This window comes from Arachis hypogaea, chromosome 20 (genome assembly GCF_003086295.3).
Source record: "Arachis hypogaea cultivar Tifrunner chromosome 20, arahy.Tifrunner.gnm2.J5K5, whole genome shotgun sequence".
Lineage (NCBI taxonomy): Eukaryota > Viridiplantae > Streptophyta > Magnoliopsida > Fabales > Fabaceae > Arachis > Arachis hypogaea.
In genome coordinates this window covers 121,711,599-121,736,198 of record NC_092055.1, presented here as the reverse complement: position 1 = coordinate 121,736,198, position 24,600 = coordinate 121,711,599, and the positions used below count along the sequence as shown (strand labels likewise).

The following is a 24,600-nucleotide window of genomic DNA, read 5'->3' as shown; positions in this document are numbered from 1 at the left end:
TTTCAAAAATCACTAACTCTTTTTCAAAAATTGTTTTCGAAAATTCACTTCCCCCTCTCATCTTCTTCTATTTGTTTATTGATATACTAACATCTTTCCTTCAACTCTCCAAAAATCCGAACCCCCTCTCTCTCTGAGTTCAGATTTTCTTCCCTTCTTTTCTTCTACTAACACAAGGATCCCTATACTGTGGTATAAAGGATCCATATTATTATTACTATTTTTTCTGTGCCATCTTCTTTGTCATATGAGTAGGAGCAAGGACAAGAACATTCTTGTTAAAGCAGATCCAGAACCTGAAAGGACTCTGAAGAAAAAAATTAAGAGAAGCTAAAATACAACAATCCAGAGATAACCTTTCAGAAATTTTCGAACAGGAAAAGGAGATGGCAGCCGAAAATAATAATAATATAAGGAAGATGCTTGGTGACTTCACTGCACCTAATTCCAATTTACATGGAAGAAGCATCTCCATTCCTGCCATTGGAGCAAACAACTTTGAGCTGAAACCTCAATTAGTTTCTCTGATGCAGCAGAACTGCAAGTTTCATGGACTTCCATCTGAAGATCCCTTTCAGTTCTTAACTGAATTCTTGCAGATATGTGATACTGTTAAGACTAATGGAGTAGATCCTGAAGTCTACAGGCTCATGCTTTTCCCTTTTGCTGTAAGAGACAGAGCTAGATTATGGTTGGATTCTCAACCCAAAGACAGCCTGAACTCTTGGGATAAGCTGGTCACGGCTTTCTTAGCCAAGTACTTTCTTCCTCAAAAGCTGAGCAAGCTTAGAGCTGATGTTCAAACCTTCAGACAGAAAGAAGGTGAATCCCTCTATGAAGCTTGGGAAAGATACAAACAGTTGATCAAAAAGTGTCCTTCTGACATGCTTTCAGAATGGACCATCCTGGATATATTCTATGATGGTTTATCTGAGCTATCAAAGATGTCACTGGACACTTCTGCAGGTGGATCCATTCACCTAAAGAAAACGCCTGCAGAAGCTCAAGAACTCATTGACATGGTTGCTAATAACCAGTTCATGTACACTTCTGAAAGGAATCCTGTGAGTAATGGGACGCCTATGAAGAAGGGAGTTCTTGAAGTTGATACTCTGAATGCCATATTGGCTCAGAATAAAATATTGACTCAGCAAGTCAATATGATTTCTCAGAGTCTGAATGGAATGCAAGCTGCATCCAAGAGTACTCAAGAGGCTTCTCATGAAGAAGAAGCTTATGATCCTGAGAACCCTGCAATAGCAGAGGTGAATTACTTAGGTGAACCTTATGGAAACACCTATAACTCATCATGGAGAAATCATCCAAATTTCTCATGGAAGGATCAAAAGCCTCAACAAGGCTTTAACAATGGTGGACGAAACAGGTTTAACAATAATAAACCTTTTCCATCATCCACTCAGCAACAGACAGAGAACTCTAAACAAAATACTTCTAATTTAGCAAACTTAGTCTCTGATCTGTCTAAAGCCACTGTAAGTTTCATGAATGAAACAAGATCTTCCATTAGAAATCTGGAAGCACAAGTGGGCCAGCTGAGTAAAAGAATCACTGAAATCCCTCCCAGTACTCTCCCAAGCAATACAGAAGAGAATCCAAAAGGAGAGTGCAAGGCCATTGACATAAGCACCATGGCCGAACCCAAAGAGGGAGAGGAAGACGCAAATCCCAAGGAGGAAGACCTCCTGGGACGTCCAGTGACCAATAAGGAGCTTCCCTCTGAGGAACCAAAGGAATCTGAGACTCATCTAGAGACCATAGAGATTCCATTGAACCTCCTTATGCCCTTCATGAGCTCTGATGAGTATTCCTCTTCTGAAGAGAATGAGGATGTTACTGAAGAGCAAACTGCCAAGTTTCTTGGTGCAATCATGAAGTTGAATGCCAAATTATTTGGCATTGATACTTGGGAAGTTGAACCTCCCTTGTTCATCAATGAACTAAGTGATCTGGATCAACTGACATTGCCTCAGAAGAGACAGGATCCTGGAAAGTTCATAATACCCTGTACCATAGGCACCATGATCTTTAAGGCTCTATGTGACCTTGGTTCAGGAATAAACCTCATGCCCCTCTCTGTAATAGAGAAATTGGGAATCTATGGGGTGCAAGCTGCTAAAATCTCATTAGAGATGGCAGAAAGTTCAAGAAAACAGGCTTATGGACAAGTAGAGGATGTGTTAGTAAAGGTTGAAGGCCTTTACATCCCTGCTGATTTCATAGTCCTGGATACTGGAAAGGAAGAGGATGAATCCATCATCCTAGGAAGACCTTTCCTGGCCACAGCAAGAGCTGTGATTGATGTTGACAGAGGTGAAATAGTCCTTCAATGGAATGAGGACTCCCTTGTGTTTAAAACTCAAGGATCTCCCTCTGCAACCATGGAGAGGAAGCATGAAAAGCTTCTCTCAAAGCAGAGTCAACCCAAGCCCCCACAGTCAAACTCTAAGTTTGGTGTTGGGAGGCCACAACCAAACTCTAAGTTTGGTGTTGAACTCCCATATCCAAACTCTAAGTTTGGTGTTGGAGAGTCTCAACAAAGCTCTGCACATCTGTGAGGCTCCATGAGAGCCCACTGTCAAGCTATTGACATTAAAGAAGCGCTTGTTGGGAGGCAACCCAATTTTTATTTATCTAACTATATTTTTCTTGATTATATTTCTTTATAGGTTCATGATCATGTGGAGTCACAAAATAAACAAAAAAATCAAAAACGGAATCAAAAACAGCAGAAGAAAAATCACACCCTGGAGGAGCATCTGTCTGGCGTTCAAACGCCAGAACAGAGCATGGTTCTGGCGCTGAACGCCCAAAATGGGCAGCATCCTGGCGCTGAACGCCCAGAACAAGCATGGTTCTGGCGTTCAACGCCAGAAATGGCAGCAAATGGGCGTTGAACGCCCAAAATGGGCACCAACCTGGCGCTGAATGCCCAGAGTTGTGTGCAAGGGCATTTTACATGCCTAAATTGGTGCAGGGATGTAAATGCCTTGACACCTCAGGATCTGTGGACCCCACAGAATCATCTCAGGATCTGTGGACCCCGCAGGATCATCTCAGGATCTGTGAACCCCACAGGATCCCCACCTACCTCATCATCTCTCTTTCCATTCATGATCATCCCTTCTGTTTTCCATTTACCACTCACATCCATACACCCACTACCTTCAAAATTTAACATCTCTCTCCCACCCAATCCCACCCATATGGCCGAATACACACTCCCATCCATCTCCTCCATATCTTCTTCTTATTCTTCTATTCTTTCTTCTTTTGCTCGAGGGCGAGCAACATTCTAAGTTTGGTGTGGTAAAAGCATAGCTTTTTTGTTTTTCCATAACCATTGATGGCACCTAAGGCCAGAGAAACCACTAGAAAGAGGAAAGGGAAGACAAAAGCTTCCATCAAGGGTCTATAGCTCAGTGGTAGAACATTTGACTGCAAATCAAGAGATCCCTGAGATACCTCAGGGGATACATTTTCTTCCACACAATTATTGGAAGCAACTAAGGGTGGAACAACAAGAGCACTCCATCATCCTTCATGAAATCAGAGAAGATCTAAAAGCAATGAAGGAGGAGCAACAAAGACAAGGAAGAGACATAGAAGAGCTCATGGACATCATTGGTTCCTCAAGAAGGAAACGCCACCATCACTAAGGTGGATTCATTCCTTGTTCTTATTTCTTCTGTTTTTTGTTTTCTATGTTGTGTGCTTATCCATGTTTGTGTCTTCATTATATGATCATTAGTAGTTAGTAACTATGTCTTAAAGATATGAATGTCCTATGAATCCATCACCTCTCTTAAATGAAAAATGTTTTAATTCAAAAGAACAAGAAGTACATGAGTTTCGAATTTATCCTTGAACTTAGCTTAATTATATTGATGTGGTGACAATGCTTCTTGTTTTCTGAATGTATGCTTGAACAATGCATATGTCTTTTGAAGTTGTTGTTTAAGAATGTTAAATATGTTGGCTCTTGAAAGAATGATGACTAGGAGACATGTTATTTGATAATCTGAAAAATCATCAAAATGATTCTTGAAGCAAGAAAAAGCAGCAAAGAACAAAGCTTGCAGAAAAAAAAATAGGCGAAAAAAATAGAAAAAAAAAAGAAAAAGAAAAAGCAAGCAGAAAAAGCCAAAACCCTTAAAACCAAAAGGCAAGGGCAAATAAAAAGGATCCCAAGGCTTTGAGCATCAGTGGATAGGAGGGCCTAAAGGAATAAAATCCTGGTCTAAGCGGCTAAACCAAGCTGTCCCTAACCATGTGCTTGTGGCGTGTAGGTGTCAAGTGAAAACTTGAGACTGAGCGGTTAAAGTCAAGGTCCAAAGCAAAAAAAGAGTGTGCTTAAGAACCCTGGACACCTCTAATTGGGAACTTTAGCAAAGCTGAGTCACAATCTGAAAAGGTTCACCCAATTATGTGTCTGTGGCATTTATGTATCCGGTGGTAATACTGGAAAACAAAGTGCTTAGGGCCACGGCCAAGACTCATAAAGAAGCTGTGTTCAAGAATCATCATACTGAACTAGGAGAGTCAATAACACTATTCGAAATTTGAAGTTCCTATAGATGCCAATCGTTCTAAACTTCAATGGATAAAGTGAGATGCCAAAACTATTCAAGAGGCAAAAAGCTATAAGTCCCGCTCATATGATTGGAGCTCTGTTTCATTGATAGTTTGGAATTTATAGTATATTCTCTTCTTTTTATCCTATTTGATTTTCAGTTGCTTGGGGACAAGCAACAATTTAAGTTTGGTGTTGTGATGAGCGGATAATTTATACGCTTTTTGGCATTGTTTTTAGTATATTTTTAGTAGGATCTAGTTACTTTTAGGGATGCTTTCATTAGTTTTTATGTTAAATTCACATTTCTGGACTTTACTATGAGTTTGTGTGTTTTTCTGTGATTTCAGGTATTTTCTGGCTGAAATTGAGGGACTTGAGCAGAAATCAGATTCAGAGGTTGAAGAAGGACTGCTGATGTTGTTGGATTCTGACCTCCCTACACTCAAAGTGGATTTTCTGGAGCTACAGAACTCGAAATGGCGTGCTTCCAATTGAGTTGGAAAGTAGACATCCAGGGATTTCCAGCAATATATAATAGTCCATACTTTGGCCAAGAATAGATGACGTAAACTGGCGTTCAACGCCAGCTTTCTAGCCAAATCTGGCGTCCAGCGCCAGAAAAGGAGCCAAAACCAGAGTTGAACGCCCAAACTGGCACAAAAACTGGCGTTCAACTCCAAAAAGGACCTCTACACGTGCAACACTCAAGCCCAGCCCAAGCACACACCAAGTGGACCCCGGAAGTTGATTTATGCATCAATTACTTACTCATGTAAACCCTAGTGACTAGTTTATTATAAATAGGACCTTTTACTATTGTATTAGGCATCTTTGGTCTCAGTTTTAATCCATTGTTCATCTTAGGAGACTATTGATCACGTTTTAGGGGGCTGGCCATCTCGGCCATGCCTGAACCTTCACTTATGTATTTTCATACGGTAGAGTTTCTACACTCCATAGATTAAGGTGTGGAGCTCTGCTGTTCCTCAAAGATTAATGCAAAGTACTACTGTTTTCTATTCAACTCATCTTATTTCGCTTCAAAGATATTCATTCGCACCCAAGAACGTGATGAAGGTGATGATTATGTGTGACGCTCATCACCATTCTCCCCTATGAACACGTGCCTGACAAACACTTCCGTTCTACATGAAATAAGCCAGAATGAATATCTCTTAGATCTCCTAACCGGAATCTTCATGGCGTAAGCTAGAATGATGGCGGCATTCAAGAGAATTCGGAAGGTCTAAACCTTGTCTGTGGTATTCCGAGTAGGATTCAATGATTGAATGACTGTGACGAGCTCCTAACTCGCGATTGCAGGGCGTTAGTGACAGACGCAAAAGGATAGTAAATCCTATTCCAGCATGATCGAGAACCGACAGATGAATAGCCGTGCCGTGACAGGGTGCGTGAGCATATTATTCACTGAGAGGATAAGATGAAGCCATTGGCAAGGGTGATGCCTCCAGACGATTAGCCGTGCCGTGACAGGAGATTGGATCATTTTCCCGAGAGATGACCGAAAGTAGCCATTGACAGTGGTGATGTATCACATAAAGCCAGCCATGGAAAGGAGTAAGACTGATTGGATGAAGATAGCAGGAAAGCAGAGGTTCAGAGGAACGAAAAGCATCTCCATTCGCTTATCTGAAATTCCTACCAATGATTTACATAAGTACCTCTATCCCTATTCTATTATTTATTATTCGAAAACTCCATAATTATTTTATATCCGCCTGACTGAGGTTTACAAGGTGACCATAGCTTGCTTCATACCAACAATCTCTGTAGGATTCGACCCTTACTCACGTAAGGTATTACTTGGACGACCCAGTGCACTTGCTGGTTAGTTGTATCGAAGTTGTGACAGACAATAAAACTAGATCAGAGCACCAGGCCTTTGAAGCCATGGATATGTATCACAATTTCGTGCACCATCTCCCATATTTAGTTCCCTTTCCACCTGAACCCTCGTTGACCGATAGTCGAACCTATTCAAATTCAAGGCAGATCTGTTAATTCCATCTTCATCCACTTCTTCGTGCTTTGTTCACATCCAATTCCCATTTTTGAACCTATTACGGTAAATATGAAGTGTTATATCTGCAGGTCCTAGCCACTTAATCAGCCGACACTTTTCATATGGATATCTAGATATCCCTTCAGACATAAACGGTTCCATGCTAAACACATGCTCGACAAACACGTCAACCCTCTCAAAAAATTCAGGTTTTAATCTCCCCCGTCCACCGTTATCCCTATCTTCATCCATAGACAATGACATGGAATCATATTGAATCACACACCCTAAAATTTGACGAAAAAGACAAAATTATTAAATTTTTTACCAAATCCGGCAGAGTGTACCCTATAATTAGAATTTTCTACAAACCAAACAAGTTTTAAAACAAATCACACAAAATTTCGGCAGAATCTCTCCCTTATTTAGAGATATCTATCAAATAAATATTACAATTTTCACAGTGGAAACAGCTGCAAGCATATATTAGAGCAAACACAAATTCAATACCATATCAAATCCTAACCGTTCTAGTGCACAACCCTTTGTAACTCCACAATTTTCCAGCAAACAAGGGTTTCAAGAAGGCGCCTCTACGCGACCTTCTCCCACTTCTGTCCTAAAAAGGAAAAGTAAGTCCAACATAAAACTTAAACAATTAATTATAGTTAGAGATAAAAAACCTACTTGAAACGTGGATACACAGAATACAGAAGAAGCAAAATCCAATTAATCTCAGAGAAATACCATCGTCCTAATAAAAAAAAAACTTATTAAACTCACAAGGTGAAACTAATTAAGTCAACAAATTACACAAAGTCATCCATGAACAATGTCGAACACTCTTAATCTCACCCTACTTAACCTACATTAATAACTTAATTATAATTTCTATTTATATTAAATTAACATAAGAAATCCTAATCACAAATTTTATTATCCTATTTTAATCAATTATTTGATAGTAAAATTCCTAAACAAAATCGTAATCTCATAAAAAAAACTTGAAAATACTAAAAATCACAAATCAGACCCTTACCATTAACTTTAATACCATAATTTAATCAATAATTTGGTAAAATACCTAACAAAACCCTAAAGTCACAAAAACTATGAAAAATAGTAAAAAACTATACCAAATCCTAATTACAAACTTTATTACATTAATTTAATCAATAATTTCATAAACTATTTAACGAAAAAACATCCTACTCACATAAAAATCTTAATGAAATTTAAAAACTATGCCAAAATTATCTTTCTTGGTGGCTGCACGATGTTGGAGGCATGTTGGTTCTAGTAGTGATGGCGACTCCGACGGCAATGGCCACCAAGAACAGCGGCGGCGTTTCCAACCTTCCCAGCAGTGATCGGCAGCTCCAACGGTGAGAATTTAGAGATTCTTGAATAATATTATAATATTACTTGATCTGTTTTAGTTAAAAATAGGAGATTAGTTTAACCGGGTTCACAGTCTACTGGTGCAGGTTAACACCAGCACTCTCTGATGAATTTAGCAATACTAATGCCTCATCATATACCTTCTATTCATATGTTAATCATGTTACTAGTTTTATTTATACTAGTAGCTCAGATATTAATCTCTAGAAGTGTTGTTAAGTGTATGTTCTAATACATCTAGTTTTAGTAATTATACACCTGAGATATTTTTCAATCACCTCCCAAACTAACCAATCATCATCAAGCACATTTTTCTCTTGCCCCCAAGACAACTCAAGCTGCTCATTTTCACCATGAATGGCCGAAAATAAGAGAGAAAGAAAAGAGAGAAAAGTTCTTGGTTCTTAATCTTCAAAGCTTGATTTCTTCTGAACTAAAACTCAAATCAAAACTCCAATTACACCAAAATAATCCTCTCTTATTCCTCTACATAACCATGTAACTTTTCATGGATGAAAATTAGGTGATATAGCTGTCTCTCTCCCTCTTCAATTCGGTTTTCAAGGAAAACCATGCTAAACATGTGTTTTCTTGATGTTCTTCCTTAGATCTCTTGCTTAGCTTGACTTGTGGGCCAAAGATCTTCAATTTTCAGCAAGTTTAAGGTGAGGAATCCTTCCTAAGCTACTATTGAAGTTTTGGTTAGTTGATGATTTTGAGTTTTAAAGTTGTTCTTGATTGGATTTAGGAGGAAAAAGTGCTTTAAGAATACTTCAAAGAGTAACCGGATTTGGAGAAGCAAATTAAGGTAGAGTTTGGTAAAATTAATCTTGATTAATTGTTTTTGAGTTGTGTGATTATGATATGGTTTGGTTATGCTTGGAATTGATTGTTTATATGAGTGATTCTTGTTGAAATTTTGGTGAAAATTTGATGAAAGTTGATGGAATTCAAGCTATGAACTTGTGTTCTTGGGCAGCTAGAAAAAACGAACCCTAACCCTTAAATTGGGGTTGAATTTGTGTTGAAATCAAGTGGAAAATATGGGGCTTTGGTGGCTGCAAATTTATTTTGAATTATGGTAAAAATCGGTTACTAAAAAGATTGAAAAAATAGGTGAAAACAGAGAAAGAATCTGAAGAATTTATGAAGAACACTTTGAGTGTGGTGAAAAACAATGAAGAACAGGCTTTAGATCTTAAAAAGGACAAGGAAGTAAATATTTTGGTGTTTGAGGGGTTATTTTGTAATTTCTAAAAATTTGGGTGGTTAAAGTAAAAATATTAAAAGTTACGGGTGAAAAAAAGTGAATTTATATAACTTTTAAGGTAAGAAAGGGTAAATTTTGAAAATTTAATAATAAAATAATAAATAATAATAAAATATTAAATAATATTATTTAATTAAAAATAATAAAATAATGCGAAAAAAGTAATTTTTCGTAAAAGTTTTGGAAAGACAATTTTAAGTTCAGAATCTCATAATTACCTTCATAAAACACCTAGGCAGTGGAAATAACATATTAGTGAGGCAAAGACAAAGGAAAGGTAAAAAGTTAAAGAAAAGATAAAAATCAAAGAAAAAGTCGGTAAAATTTTAATGACAGAAGTAAATGGTGATTAGTGAACAAACTAGGAGCAACATAGTTAGTATTTGAGTTGCGCCTAGGGTTAGGTATAATATGAAAAGTTAAAATGTTTCAGTATAGACTTAATGGACCTATACTTGGGACAGGCTAGCTATTCATACCGAAATTTACATAAGCTATAAATACATACGTTAAACAGAGAAACCAGAGTAAAGCAAAGAGACAAAGAGAAAAAAGTAATCAGAGAGAGTAAAGAGACAAAGAGAAAATAGTAATATAACAAAGAGAATAGAGGAAAAGAGTATAAAAAAACTAATAAAGAGTTAAGCCTTGTGGCATGATATTCTATTGTATGTTCATCTACTATTTTTCCGTTAGCCCTAGAGGTCCTGTAGGCCAAAGTTCACTTATAGTAAGTTGTTATTCCTGTAGGTCGAAGTTCACCTACAGAGATTTGCTATTCCTGTAAGCCAAAGTTCACTTACAGGGGTGCCATTTCTGTAAGCCGAAGTTCACTTACAGGGTCGCCATTTCTGTAAGCCGAAGTTCACTTACAGGGGTGCCATTTTTGTAGGCCGAAGTTCACCTACAGAAAGTTGCTGTGTTGTGTTTAGACTATTCCTGTAAGCCGAGGTTCACTTACAGGGGGCGCCATTTCTGTAGGCCAAAGTTCACCTACAGAGATGAAGCCATATCTATGACTAGTTCCTAGGTAATGCGGGTTGCAGGGTGTAAACCGACACGTGAGCTCATGGCCTGCTTAGGTCAGACATACATCATACTTGGTTGTGCATTTTCTCTATTATAATTATTGCATGAATATATGCTTTCTTTGTTTGTATTCTATTCTCTGTGTCTGTATTTTATTTTCTTGTATTCTTCTATTTGTGTTCTGCTTTCTATTTTCTCTATCTTCTCTATTTATCTGTATCTTCGGTTTGCTACTTCTCTGTATTCTGCTACTTATCTGCTAAACAATACAAAATTAATGAACTTAACTAATAACTCCGGCCCTACTAAGAACTCCCCAGTTCTTACCCCTTCTCTCTCCCTTCCCCTTCAGATGGAAGCGTGAGTACCCTTCTGTAGTTTTCTAACGACCGTTCTCAAAGAGGATTCTGCTCTGGGTAGTCTTCTGAGTCTAGAGTGAGACTCATTTTCTGTTTATACGTATATACCGTGAGACCAGCCGACATCTACACCCCATTTATCGACAAACTTTAGCTTAAATCCTCCGCATGATGTTGCTGTTATGTGGCCACTGAATAAAGTACTAGTGAGATGCTCTTTGATGATGTATGATCGTGCAGAAAAGAAGTAGACAAACTTCCGCCTTTGATGACGTTCCACCTAACTTGAGTTTTGAAGTCCTAAAACGTACTTTCTCTCGCTTTAGTAGTTTAGAGGGACTAGGTGAGTTTAGAGTCTAGGCTAGCCTGGGTGCCAGCTTAGGGACTTCTTGAATAGGTTAGGCCTTGGGATGTTGTATGTATAAATATGTATATATATGTATATAATTATTATCTAGCTATACCTAGGGGTGTTCTAACTACAGATCTATACTCTAATAAAGGCTGGATGACTAAATGTTGTTAATTGTTTGAGCTGTATTTAAGTATGGTTGTTCATAACTGTTTTATCTATTATTATTTACAAATTGATTATACATGATTCCGTTTACTAATCCAATTTTTTTTTTTAAAAAAGTACCTCGCTAAATAACTATGTTTTTAACAATTAATCAGGCTCATATATTAAATAATACATAATAATTAGGAAGACAAGTTGGTAGTGCTCAGTTTCCAGTATGATCTAGACATACTAAAAATTAGGTCGTTACATGCTTCACAGAGAAAAGTAGGATTTAAAAAATGTGAAAGTGCAAAAGTGAGAAGAACTCCCTCAAGGGTGAATCTTTTCCCTTTTATATCTAACCTAATTTGATTTCAAACTAAAATAAAATAATAAATTCTAAACCTAAAAGATTTTGCTTGTGATTAAAAATAACTAAAATAAAATAAAATAAAATAGAGTAATTAAAAGCTAAATCCAACTAAAGATGCTCCTTTGATGAAGTGAGATCCGGTTCATTGGCGCTAAATGCCAGATCCAGCATTTAGCGCCCTTGTGGATAGAAGGCTCCCTTTCGGTTCTGAGTTCCTGGCGCTAAACGCCAATGGGTAGAGGGCTTCCACACGTTTTTGAGCTCCTGGCGCTAAACGCCCAGGTCCGCATTTTGTGCTAGCTTGGCAACTTCCGATTCTTCTCTTTTCTTGCACATAAACTCTGCCAAGCTGATCCAAATTTCACCTGAAATAATTAAAACACCAAAGCAACTCAAAGTAGCATCCAAAGAGGTTTCAAACACTAAAATTTAATTAAAACTCAGTAAACTCTAACTTAAAATAAATAGAAAATGAGGGAAAGATGCTAACACATAAGTAGTCATTTCGAAAAATCCAAATTTTCTTGTATCTGATGCAAAATCTGACGCTAAATTTATCAGTAATAGATGCCGCTAAATTCAACGGTTACTCTGACGGTTCTCAGAATTTTTCTTGTAGTGAAATAACATTATTTGGTTGCCTTTTTATGACAAAAACCCACTTACAGCTGATGACTTTGGCAGCAGGATGTGTGTTTCAAGAGTCCAAGTTTGAGTTTGATGTAGAGCTTTAAACTCATCAAGCATGGCTTGTTTCCAATATAGAGTTTGAATAGCTTGACTCACAGAAGTAGAAATGTTGCTTACTAAATCTAATTATTGAGTTGCCTGAGCAGTAAGGATTCGAGGTTTTATAGCACCAGTCTTTGATATGGTTTACATTAGATGGAAATTAGTTGAAAATTTGGTTTTTGGTGCACTTCCAAATTGAATTTCGAGACTTTTAATATGAATGTTATTCGAGTGCAAAGCTGTTTGAAGCTGATTTGTATTAAGAGGTCATAGGAATAGGTTCTTTTATAACTTAGGGTGATGTATGTGAGGATGCATGAATAGGTGTATGAATAGATGAATCAATGTTATCTGAACTTAGTGAATGAGATGAAGATTGATTTGAAGAATTATCTAAGGGGATGCTAGTTGTAGTGGAGTCAGGATGAATAGGTAAAACCAAGGGCGTTTAAGGGAAATATTGTGTAGGAAGAATAGATTTAGAGGTTGAAAAGAGTGTGAAATATGGGAATTTATTCTTATAAAAAAGAACATGGTATGTGATGATGACTTTTCTATATTTAAGTAAACACTTATATCTTTTGTGGTTTGGAGTATAACCAAGAAAGATAAACAAATTGGATTTAAAATAAAATTTGTTGGAGGAGTATGGTTTGAGGATAGCATACACAACCAAATACTCTCAAGAAGGAATAGTCAGGTTTATGGTAATGCAACAGCTCATAAGGGGTGAGATTGTTAGTGTTTGGTGAGGAAAGTCTGTTAATAACATATGTTGCTGAGAAGAATGCATCATCCCAATGAATCAAGGGGAGAGAGGCACGAGCAAGCATAGCCAATCCCATTTTAGTAATATGCCTATGCTTGCGCTCAGCATGCCCATTTTGTTGATGAGTATAAGGGCAAGAAAACCTGTGAGTGATGCCATAAACAACAAGAAATTCACTGAACTGTCATGATAGATATTCTCTTCCATGATCAGTTTGGATGGATTTGATTTTCAAATCAATAAGGTTTTCAATGCTAGCTTTAAATTGAAGAAAAGCTTGAAAATTTTGTGATTTCATTTGAAGACAAACACATTTATATCGGGTAAAAGCGTCAACAAATAAAACATAGTAGTTGAATCTATAATAGGAGGTCATTGCGGCTGGACCCATAAATCAGAATAAATCATATCCAAAGAAGCATGGAAATTAAAAGAATCAAAAGAGAAAGACAATAAGTGCATCTTGGCTTTGCAACAAAATTCACATAAGCTTGTTTTACTATCTTTGAAAGAAAAATTCAGATTACATTGTCTCATTACATTTATGACAGCATTTGAGGCACAGTGGCCAAGCCTATCATGCCATAGAGTATATGAATCAAATTTAGCAGTAAGAGCTTTTGGGAGATTATTAGAAACATGAGAATTTTTGGATTCACAATTAGATTTAAAATGAAGTACAATAACCCTGTTAAACTGATAAATACCATGTCTAGGAGTTCCTCGAAAAAGAATCTCCTTGCTTCCCTGAGATTTAACTAAGTATTTATCAACAATGAACTTATGAACACTTAGAAGGTTTTGTGTAATGTCAGAAGAATGAAATAATGAGGATAAGATAAATTTGTGATCAGTGTCTAGATTCACAAGATAAGAATATCCATAATTAGAGATATAACTACCTATCCTTACCTAAGAGAATTTATTCATTTTCATTGTATTCAGGTGAAGCTATCAGGTGACTAAGATCAGCTGTGACATCGTGGCTTACACTAGTGTCAGGAAGCCAAGCAGGATCAGAAAAGGTTGATGGAGTTGCAATGTAAGCTCGTGGGGTGTAAAATGATGGTAGTGGTGGAAGAGCTAATAGGAATAATGATTACTGTGAATATGAGGCTGTGAATGCTTGTATGTTTTGGTCGAATATGTGAAAGCACGAAATAGTCATGTGTCCATTTCGTCCACAAGTTTAACATTGTGGGCGAGAATCCATTTGAAAAAATCTTTCACCTCTAAAGAATCGTCCACCCCTTCCTCTTCTTGCATTAAAATTGCCTCTTAAGGGAGGTCAGGGAAATTGAGATCTAACAGCTTGTGCGTAATTGGCTTGTATTGAACTAAAATAGATTTTTCAAAACCTATCAAACATATCTTCATGTGTGAATAACAATGCTTCAGCTTCTAACAATGAAATTGTATATGATTTAGTCATCATAGATGAGATGTACATACCATACTCCTCGGGTAATCCATCAATGATGGCTGCAAGGTAATCTTCAAATGATAATGTATAGCCTATTGCTGCCAAAAAATCCACAACCTTCCTTATTTTGCTGAGATAATCAGATGCAGAGATACCTAATATTTTGATAGACTTGAGTTGGTGTTTTAATTGATGAACCTTGATCTTGGAAGTCTTGAAAAAAGTGTTCTTGAATGTCCATACTTAGAAAAATTTTCATTCGAGCATCCTATTCTTGAAGCTTGTGTCGATAGAAATAAGAAGCCAAATCATTAGGTAATGATATTTGGTCTTCCATTTCTTGTAAGAATCAGATTTAGTGCTTGCAATCCTTGCTGCCTCGTTTTCAAATTGTAGAAAAAAATTTTTTTCTGAATTCAAGTGATCAGCAAGTTTATTGGCATTGATTGCATGTAATACTAGTTGTCTCCAGGTTTTGTAGAAATTTTCTGTGAATTTATCTAGAATTGGTACAGAGAGAGTGGTTGGATTTGAAGAAGACCTTGATCTTGGAAGTCTTGAAAAAGTGTTCTTGAATGTCCATACTTGGTAGGAAAATTTATATTCGAGCATTCTGTTCTTGAAGCTTGTGTTGATAGAAGTAAGAACCCAAGTCTTTAGGTAATGATCTTTTGTCTTCCATTTCTTATAAGAATTAGATTCAGTGCCTATAATCCTTGTCTCATTTTCAAATTGTAGAGGAATTTTTATCTTGATTCAAGTGATTAGCAAGTTCATTGGTATTAATCACATGTAATGCTAGTTTTCTCCATGTTTTGTAGGAATTTTCAGTAAGATTATCCAGAATTGGTGCAGAGAAAGTGGTTAGAGAAGAATGAGGGATGATAATAGCCATGGATCTTAAACCTTAGCCCGGGATGATAGTAGCCATGGATCTTAAACCTTAGCTTATGAAACTATGATAAAATTCTAAATGGATTTTGAATCTTAGCTCATGAAACCATGATAGAATTCTAATATTGTTGATGAACAATACTGCACATGTAGTGAAAAAAGAAAATAAAATTATGCAGAACCAAATAACCAAGTGAAATGGAATGAATATTATGTATATTATTCAGTGTATTACAAGAAGTGATGTTATGCTATTTATATACTAGCGGACATAACCAACCATGACTCATACTAGTTAGATAATAAGGTTCTGTTACACACAAAAATAGAACTAGAGTTCTAGAGTTTCTTGATTACCAAACTAGTCAATTTATTGAATTCTTGATTTTCTTTGGTCAATACTTCTATTATTAGGCTAAATAACTAAAATAATACAAAACAAGAGGACGTTTAGAATAAAATAGATATTTCAAATATTCGAGACGAAATTAGACTTAGTGTAAATGTTAAAAATTAAAACAATACTTTACTTTTTTATAAAACTTGGGTTAGGTCAAATTAAACAAATACCTAATCATTTAACAAGGTATAAATGCTAGTACACTACAAGAAATTACCGTAATAGTGATTGATTTAGCAACCGATTCTGGTGGTTGCTAAAACCTTGGTCGCTAATTAGAAAATAGCGACCAACATCGGTCGCTAAATCGGTTGCAAACATAATCGGTCGCTAAATCGTGACTAAATTTTCCATCGCTAAATCGATTGTTGAGTAAATCGGTCGCTAAATGGCAACCAACTTTTTTGTCACTAAATCGGTCGCCATGAAATCGGTTGTTAAATCGATCGCCAATGCTTGATTTGAAAATCTAAAATCAGTCGATAAATTGGTTGCTAATTACTGAACTAAAAAATATAAATCAATCACTAAATTGGTCGTTGTTCCTGATTTTATAATTATAAATTTTTACTAATTTCACATTTACCACTATTAAAACTTAATTTTCATAAATAATTATATTTCTACAAAATATAAAAACAATCAAGCATAGATTAATTTTTCAAATAAATACCAAAAATATTCACAATGTCTACGTAGAAATATAGAATTTAAAATATTAAAAATTCCTAAATATATCAGATTTATGATCCACAATCTAGACTAAAATATGGTAAAAATAATTCATGAACAACATAACTCTGCTCTATTCAATATCTACTTAGACCAAGCAACTGTATCTATCTCAGCTTGTACACTCCAATATAACTCGAACCTCTTTCAAGGGCACCACATCTTTTCATGATCGCAGGATCCTCATTCAGCAATGATGACAACCGCTTTTGCTGTAAAACAATATATCAAGATCAAATGAAAAATAGAGTAAGAACATTAAAAAATAATGTTCACTAAAATACATGAAAGTATTGGAAAGAGGGATGGATATCTTACAACCATTTTGCCTAGCTCCGTGAAAAAGTGATCAAGTAGGCTTTGTTTTGCTTCCAACAAGCTTGTACACACCATATTGACATAAGACGAAATTGTTGTTCCTGTTTTTACAGAAAGATGGACACATTCAGTACTTATATGCATTCTCAACATAATATGAGCTAAGTTTTAATTACGGAATTACAAACTGAATTAGATACTCTTAATTTTTGGTAGAACTTACCAATTCTCCTTAGATACAAATCATTATATCCATCAAAAATTGAGTGGGTAGGATTTCCACCCTTGTCAACATCTTGAGGAAGCTTCCAAAAGAAATCGACTGTTAAATAGTCATACTCCATGTCAAAAATTGGTATGCTTTTTTGGTTTCCTCCCTCGTTCTCTAATGAATCAACAGCTGCAAGAAGGAAATATTCATAATAAAGTTGATATAGTTTGGCAGCAAATTAATAACAAATTTAGCACACAACATTTTCACACATGGAAAATCTTAGCTAGCATTAAAATCTCTCATCAAAAGAAATAAATTCTTCTACCCTTTTGTAAATTCACTAGTTAAATCCAGGAAAGAAAGAATTAATACTTTTCAGTTCCATGGATATCAATATGCACTCTCAGTATGTCATCTTTCTTAAACTCACTTAACCAAGCATGAGACAATATTCAAATGTAAATGGATATAAGTATACAAAGAAATATTATTAAATAATAAGAAAAAACGCAATAGGGAGAATAAGTTTTTACCTCTTGAATTCAAGTTATAATGTGACCCTTCTTCTTAGAGGGAGCTATTATTCAACTTTGGTAAAGACTCATACGCATATTGTTGTGTTTATCCGAAGTTAATAATTAAAAATGGTCAAATAATTTAACATATTTGACTAAATTACTATCTAAATTTTTTCAATTATCAACTTAACACGATGCCACCTTCAACATAACATGCATTCCCATAGAATGCTTTTCTTCCCGTTAATATTTCCAGAAGCAGTACCCCAAAGGCACACACATCTCTCTTTCTGCTGCTCTCTCCTGCTTTGCCATGGTCAGGTGACGGGTAACCTACATCAATAAGAGCCTCGGTAGCCTGAATGCTCCCCAGTGGTCTCAAAGTAGCCACGCCACAGTCAGAAAGACAAGGCATCAAATTCTCATCCAGAAGAATATTGGCAGCCTTCAAGTTTCCATGGGCAATAGGTGGGGAGAATGCTGAGTGCAAGTAGCTAAAAACATTTATCATGTTTATGACTTATGAGTTGACATAATATGGGTATTGGCTAGACATGCATACAACTTATTACAAAATAGGGTGAAAATAAGGGTAGGTTCAAACTCAAAAATTTGTTAAGTAGACACAAAATAAAATTCTACCCAAATAATTAATAATATTTTTACAAATATTTTATCTTAATCACTAAACACGGGTATTCATCAGATGATTAAGAGAAAACGGTGATGTCATAATTAAAGTTAAGATCTCACAAACCTAAATGTAGTGTTAAAATAAAACAGCATGTAAAGGAGAAGGGTGTTCACGGAATATAAAGAAAAACAACATTCTCATACTTCCAAAATTTTCATCCAGCAAAACCACCTATTTACAGACAAATTCAACAATGAATTCAGAGTCATCTAAACATCTAACAAATTTAAAGACAAATACAAAAGTTCGCTTTCTAACAAATTAGTCAAAATCAAAATAAATTTAACATATATATCTAGAGATGGCTTAATTCTCTCAATATAATTATCATGACAACAAAATAACAAGATCCAACAAGGGATAGATTCTGAAGCCACATACTACTATATACACTAACAATAATTATACCATAGTTGATACTTCCAAAAGGGCACTAGACCCCTGATGAAGCAAAGAAGCATCTAAGATTCTGAAATTAAAGCTTTCCAAAAGGACAGAATTAAAAATCAGAAGAGTCCTAATAAAAAGTTGCACTAGGACCATAAATTTATAAGTATGTATTCAAGGTTTCTCCTAGCAGAACCACAAACAAGAGAGAACAGAGCAAAGAAGCAATGGTCCCAAGGAGCAAGATAGTAGAATAATATTACAGCTATTATAGCTAGGATTTACCTCTAATTGTTCAATTTGTTCCCAAACAGTTTAAATTCAGGTCACATTGCTTCAAGCTCATCTATTACAGCTAGCAATCTCTGTTATTAAAAAATGACTTGCAAGACACAAAATCACTAAATACCAAATACTTAAATTACTAAATTAAAACAGAGCTAATGTGTGAGGAGAGAATAGAAAGAACAGAGAAGAAGTTTCAAGATTCTTCTATGTGCAGAGAAAGATCTCAATTTTTTATTCTTATCACTAACTAAACTAACTTATAGATAAATATGGAGCTAACTAACAAAGAGATATATTACAAATTTAAGCTTCATAATAACTCGGTATATTCAAGGTTTTTTGTAGAAGAAAAAAGAACAAAAAAAACTATCGTAAGTCTTTTTTGTAGGCTCGTGTGTTCTTGTAGTGAGAAAATCTAATTAGCAGATTTATGTGGTTGGAGAAGATTCAAAAATAGATATAGTGAAAAAGCCTTAACAGAATGAATCGGAATTTAGATTAGGGAATAGAATACCTGCCTGAACAAATTGAACGAATGGAGGCTATCAGATAGTAATAACGGAACAAATTGAACAAATCAACTAGTAAAGAAATTGATGAAGATGACGGTGACGGCACCGAGATCTTAGAAGATGACAGCGACGATGCTGCAAACTCAGAAGACGACTATGACGGCGTTGCGAGTTCAGAAGACGACGATGATAGCTGCGAGTTCAGAAGACGACGGTGGCGCTGCGAGCTCAGACAACGACGCCAGCGCTGCGAACTCAGAAGACGACGACGTCGCAAATGGAGAAGGTGTTGTGGTGTGTGGTGCTTCCGGCGGTGGTCACATCCGTGGTAGAGGGGGAGAAGTGTAGCTCAGTAACTGTTTGAGAATGTGAGAATGGTCACTAGTGATGCTGAGTTAGTTTAGTGAGGGTAGAGTAATTTAGTAACTTTTTTAAATTAGCGACCGATTTAGTGACCAATTAGTTATAACGTTATTATGAAGCAGTCACTAAATTAAAAATAACGACCGATTTAGTGACCAATCGCTTTAAATTAGTATCTAATTTGGGTTGCTAAATCGGTCGTTATTTTAACTATTAGCAATCGATTTAGCGACCACCAGCTTAACGACCGAGTTAGTTTTCAGCTTAATTCTCTATTGGTGCAGAATCAGTTACTAAATTAAAAAATAGCGACCGATTTTGTGGCTAACAATTCTAAGCATTACTTCCTCATTTTGGTTGCTAATTCGGTCACTAAGTTAAAAAATAGCGACCGATTTTAGCAACCAACGTTATGTTACGCGTATAAAAATCTTATCAGTCGCTATTAGGGACCGATTTCTTTAATTTGGTCACTAAAATTAATCGTTAATTATAATTTAGGGACTGATTTAGTGACTAACATTTTTTCAGTCCTTAAAATATTATATCGGTTGCTAAATCAATTGCTATTAGCAACTAAATTTTTCGATCACTAAAATCAGTCGCTATTTTAAAACTTTCTTGTAGTGGTAGTTCAAAATAATAAAAATAATAACAAAAATCTCTATAAATATAAAAATTAATTATTATATATTTATATATTATATATAAATAGCTGATCGACCGTTAATTATATATATATATATATATATATATATGAAAAATTAATTATCGATAAGAAAATATTTTACTACTCATGTAGTCACGTACACAAAAATGTAATCTTTATCGTATATATGATAATATGAAGTCTTTGAGTTGTAAAAGGTTTAATAATAAGTATTTACATTTTGATATTTTGTTGTTTACGTTAAATATAATGTGAGGTATGCATGACGTGGGACCGATCCAATATTTTTCTCTTGATATAGATGTCTAAATCTCTTTGAATATTTTGTAGGACTCCATGTTCTTATTTAATGGTCCAGTTCAATCACTGAGCCAAAACTTTAATATTTCTTTGGTAGATTAATCACTATTGTATGGTAGAAAAAGTATTAATGCACTTTCAAAGAGAATAAATTGAAAGTAACCCCTATACGGAAAAGTATATATTATATTATTATTTATTTGATAAAGGGCACTATGATCTATAAATGTTGAACATGTTAAAGATCCACTAAGATGGTGACTAACTCACTAATAGAATATATACATGGATGGATATGGATATTAATTAGTGGGTAGATGAACCTAATTGAGCATCACATGGTGTTAATTAAGTGTGTCAATGTTCACCCGTGTGTCATCATAGTTTTAGTGTCCAATTAAATTAGCTCCGTGGATTCCTCCATTCAACGAATTTAAGAAAAGTGATGAATTATAGTCACTCACCTTAGCTTAATTTGTAGATTATGCACATGAAACCCATCTAGAAGCCCCTCTCTCGTTGGGATTAATGCTGGCAGGGATTCCAAAAACAATAATGTATTAATATGAAATAAAATGAAGATTTGATCAAATAAAGTTGTCTATGATGGTGTTGTCGATTTGTAAAATAATTTTATATACAAATTGTTAGGTTATGAAACGACTTTTTTTAATTAAATTGATAATTTAAATTTATGTAAATAATTTTATATTTAATATATCTTAGCTTTTCATATAATTTTTTGTTTGAATTGGTGTTAATTTTGTATAAGTTTTTTTTTCTTTTTATTTGTTGTATGCTAATTTTTTTTCTTTTAGGATTAACAAAGATCGAACTCTAGACTATTAGACTATAGAAGTTCTGGTACCATATTATAAAACCATTAAAAAGCTTAAACTGATAGGAAGAGACATTTGTTCTTGTGAAGATTGGCTGGTGTATAGCTCATCTGCTGGTGAATACTTGTAAGCTTTCTGTCAGGATGAGATATACGTCAGCGAAGAGAGAATAAGCGTGGCTACCTGCAAAAGGCACTCCAACGCTCAAGTCAATATGTGAGTAATAAGTTTTGCAGAATGCAATGTGTGGAACAATCTTCTTACCATTTCCTTTTTATCTGAAAATGAAAAATAACTGATATGTCTCCGAGTAATGATGTTTTAAGCGGAGAGTAATTGCATACCTGACGTTTTGATACTCGTTTGAATGTCAGTTATGGTCAACCGACTTTTAACATTTTATGGCCGAGTTAAAACTTGTAACCGATGTATAACGGTCATATCACAGCCACAAGCTTGGTCTGATAGTAGTTTTGATGAAACAGGTTGAGTTTTGAGAGAATGAGTTATAACTCGGCATTTTGATAAGGGTAAAGAGTCCCCAGTTCAACGTGTTTTATTAAAAAGTATTTAGAATAATTAAATGTAATAGTTGTATTTTCCTTGGAAAAAAGAAAACAAAGGGTCTTGTCATTTAAAAATTATTTTCAGTTTCAATGAGGCTTTTATTACCATTGGTGGTTTGGGAAATAACGGCTGTGATGTACTTCGAACTGAAAAGTTTTTATTAAATGTTTGTTAAAGTATTTTGGAATCCTGAAAATTTTCATTAAAGGTAGTTTTGTTTTATTGAAACAAGTTTTTGAAGATCAAGAAATGAGTAAAAGAGGTTAGTTTACTCTTATTTGTTTTTCTAATTTTGGCCACTTGCTTTCTTTTTTTTCTGTTCTTGGGTAACAATGGGTGAGAAAAAGGAAAAAGTTTTTCTGAAATTGAAGATGATGGGTCGTATAATTGGGTGAATAAGGATGTTAAGGTTCGCGGGTCTCTCTTTACTGATAAGGGTAGTGTCGATGAAATAGATACTTCAAAGATAGTGAGGGCTGGAATTCGGGTGGAATTGTTGCCATGCACGAGGGCTGAGCGTGTTTTTCATAGAAAAAAGGATTTTGAGTATTTTTACATGTATAGTTGTGTTATTGAAGAACTACATGTGAAATTGTCGTTTACGGCTTTTGAATGTGATATTTTAAAGCAACTTAACAGTGCTCCATCTCAACTCCATCTAAATGGTTGGGCTTTTGTGAAATGTTTTGAGATTTTAATAGAATTTTTAAAGATAAAACCTACTCTTGAATTATTTTTCTCTTTGTTTCAAGTTAAAGGAATTTGGGTGAATCTGAACAGTGTCCCAGATTTTTCTAATTTTAAACTTTATAAGTTGTCTTTTAAGGATTTTAAGGAAATATTTTTGAAAATAAAATCGATGGACGAGGATTTTTCCTTTTATTTAGATGATCATTTAGGAAAAAAATTTTCAATGTATTAGTGCTCACAGCCACAATATATACTCTGTCCGGAATAGATTACTCTTTGGAACGAGTGTATAATAGGTTATCTCATTGAGATTGTTGATAGAGTGGATCTGATTTCTGTATGACTTGCTTCTATGGGAGGAAGATAGAATATCGGTGGTAAATTATTTTAGTGAGAGTGTGCTAAGCTGTTTGTTTAGTAGATTGTTGTCTTGACTTGTGGTTTGATGTTATTTGTTTTTGTTTTGTAGATGGGAAATATCTTAGGGTATCGGTAGCGAGCTTGTCGAATGAGGACAAAAAATTTTGATAAGGAGGGTTCTTGTTCTAATCCTAAAAAAGTTGATGGTGAGGGGGAGGTGAATCAACCAGCTCCCAAGTAGAAGAATTTTATTTTTAAGAAAAGGAAGGTCATCTATGAGGTGGTCAAATAAGATCTACATATAAACAATTTTTCTGTAGACATGATACATGATAGAACTTAATAGTGTCGTTTGATCCATGTAGCCGACCCTACTTAGTAGGATAAGGCTTTGTTGTTGTTGTTATTGTTGTTGTTGTTGTTGTTGTTGTTGTAGTAATCTATCAATAATGAATATTTATAATTTAATTTTGGTAATTATATTTCAAGTTCAAAATCTGTTGGTATGAGTAAATATCGGTATTTTTCGATGAATTTAACTTTGCTAATACTTCATCATATATCTTCTATCCTTGTGTTACTAATATCATTTATATTAGTAACTCATATATATTATTACTTGTATTTTAATATATTCAATTTTTATAGTTATCCGTTTAAGATATTTATAATTTGAATCGCTGACTTAGCAGCTTAATGCCGTGATACCCAACTCCTCCATTTAATAACTAGGACACCTTATTAGATTTCATTAATTATTACCACCTAATCACCATCATTATCTTTTCATATTTAATGAAGCCAAAGAAAGAAAAAGAGAGAGAACGTGAAACTTCCATGGAAAACTGAAAGCTTCTGAGCTTGATTTCTTGAAATCTGTAACTCTAATAAAAATTTAAACTAATTAAAGTGTTCGTATCTTTCTCTTCACGTTGATGTCATTTTTGTTCGAGAGAAATCGATGGTGAAGCTTCTATCCCTCTTTGACATTTTCTTCTTAGATTTTTCAGTCAGAAAGTTTTTCTGGTACTTCGGTTGTGATGATAGCGAACTACAGGTAGGGTTTGATAATTTTAATATGAATTAAATGTGTTCTTGAAGTGTGATTGTTAATTGGATATTTGTGACTTGAAATTGAATAATTTTATGCTTGAATTTTGATGAAACTTTGTTGATTTGATGACTTTATGTTTCGTTTTCAAGGAGACAACCTAAAATAAAACTGTTGAGCTATGTTTTGGGGCTGTTTTCAAGCTTTATTGTTAAGAAATTTGATGTGTTTTGGTAGTTGAAAAATTAAAATAAAAACTAAGAAAAATTGGCAATCGAAAAACTCGAAAACTAATTAAAAATCAAACAGAAAACTTGAAAAAAAAACA

At 34.9% G+C, this 24,600-nt stretch overlaps 1 non-coding gene across 1 annotated transcript; it reads right to left on the bottom strand.

The window, feature by feature from the left end:
* Nucleotides 1–782: 782 nt before the first annotated feature.
* LOC112787506 (small nucleolar RNA R71) lies at nucleotides 783–890 on the bottom strand. Its single transcript, XR_003194916.1, has one exon. It is a non-coding gene; the product is annotated as a small nucleolar RNA R71 (small nucleolar RNA).
* Nucleotides 891–24,600: the final 23,710 nt, after the last annotated feature.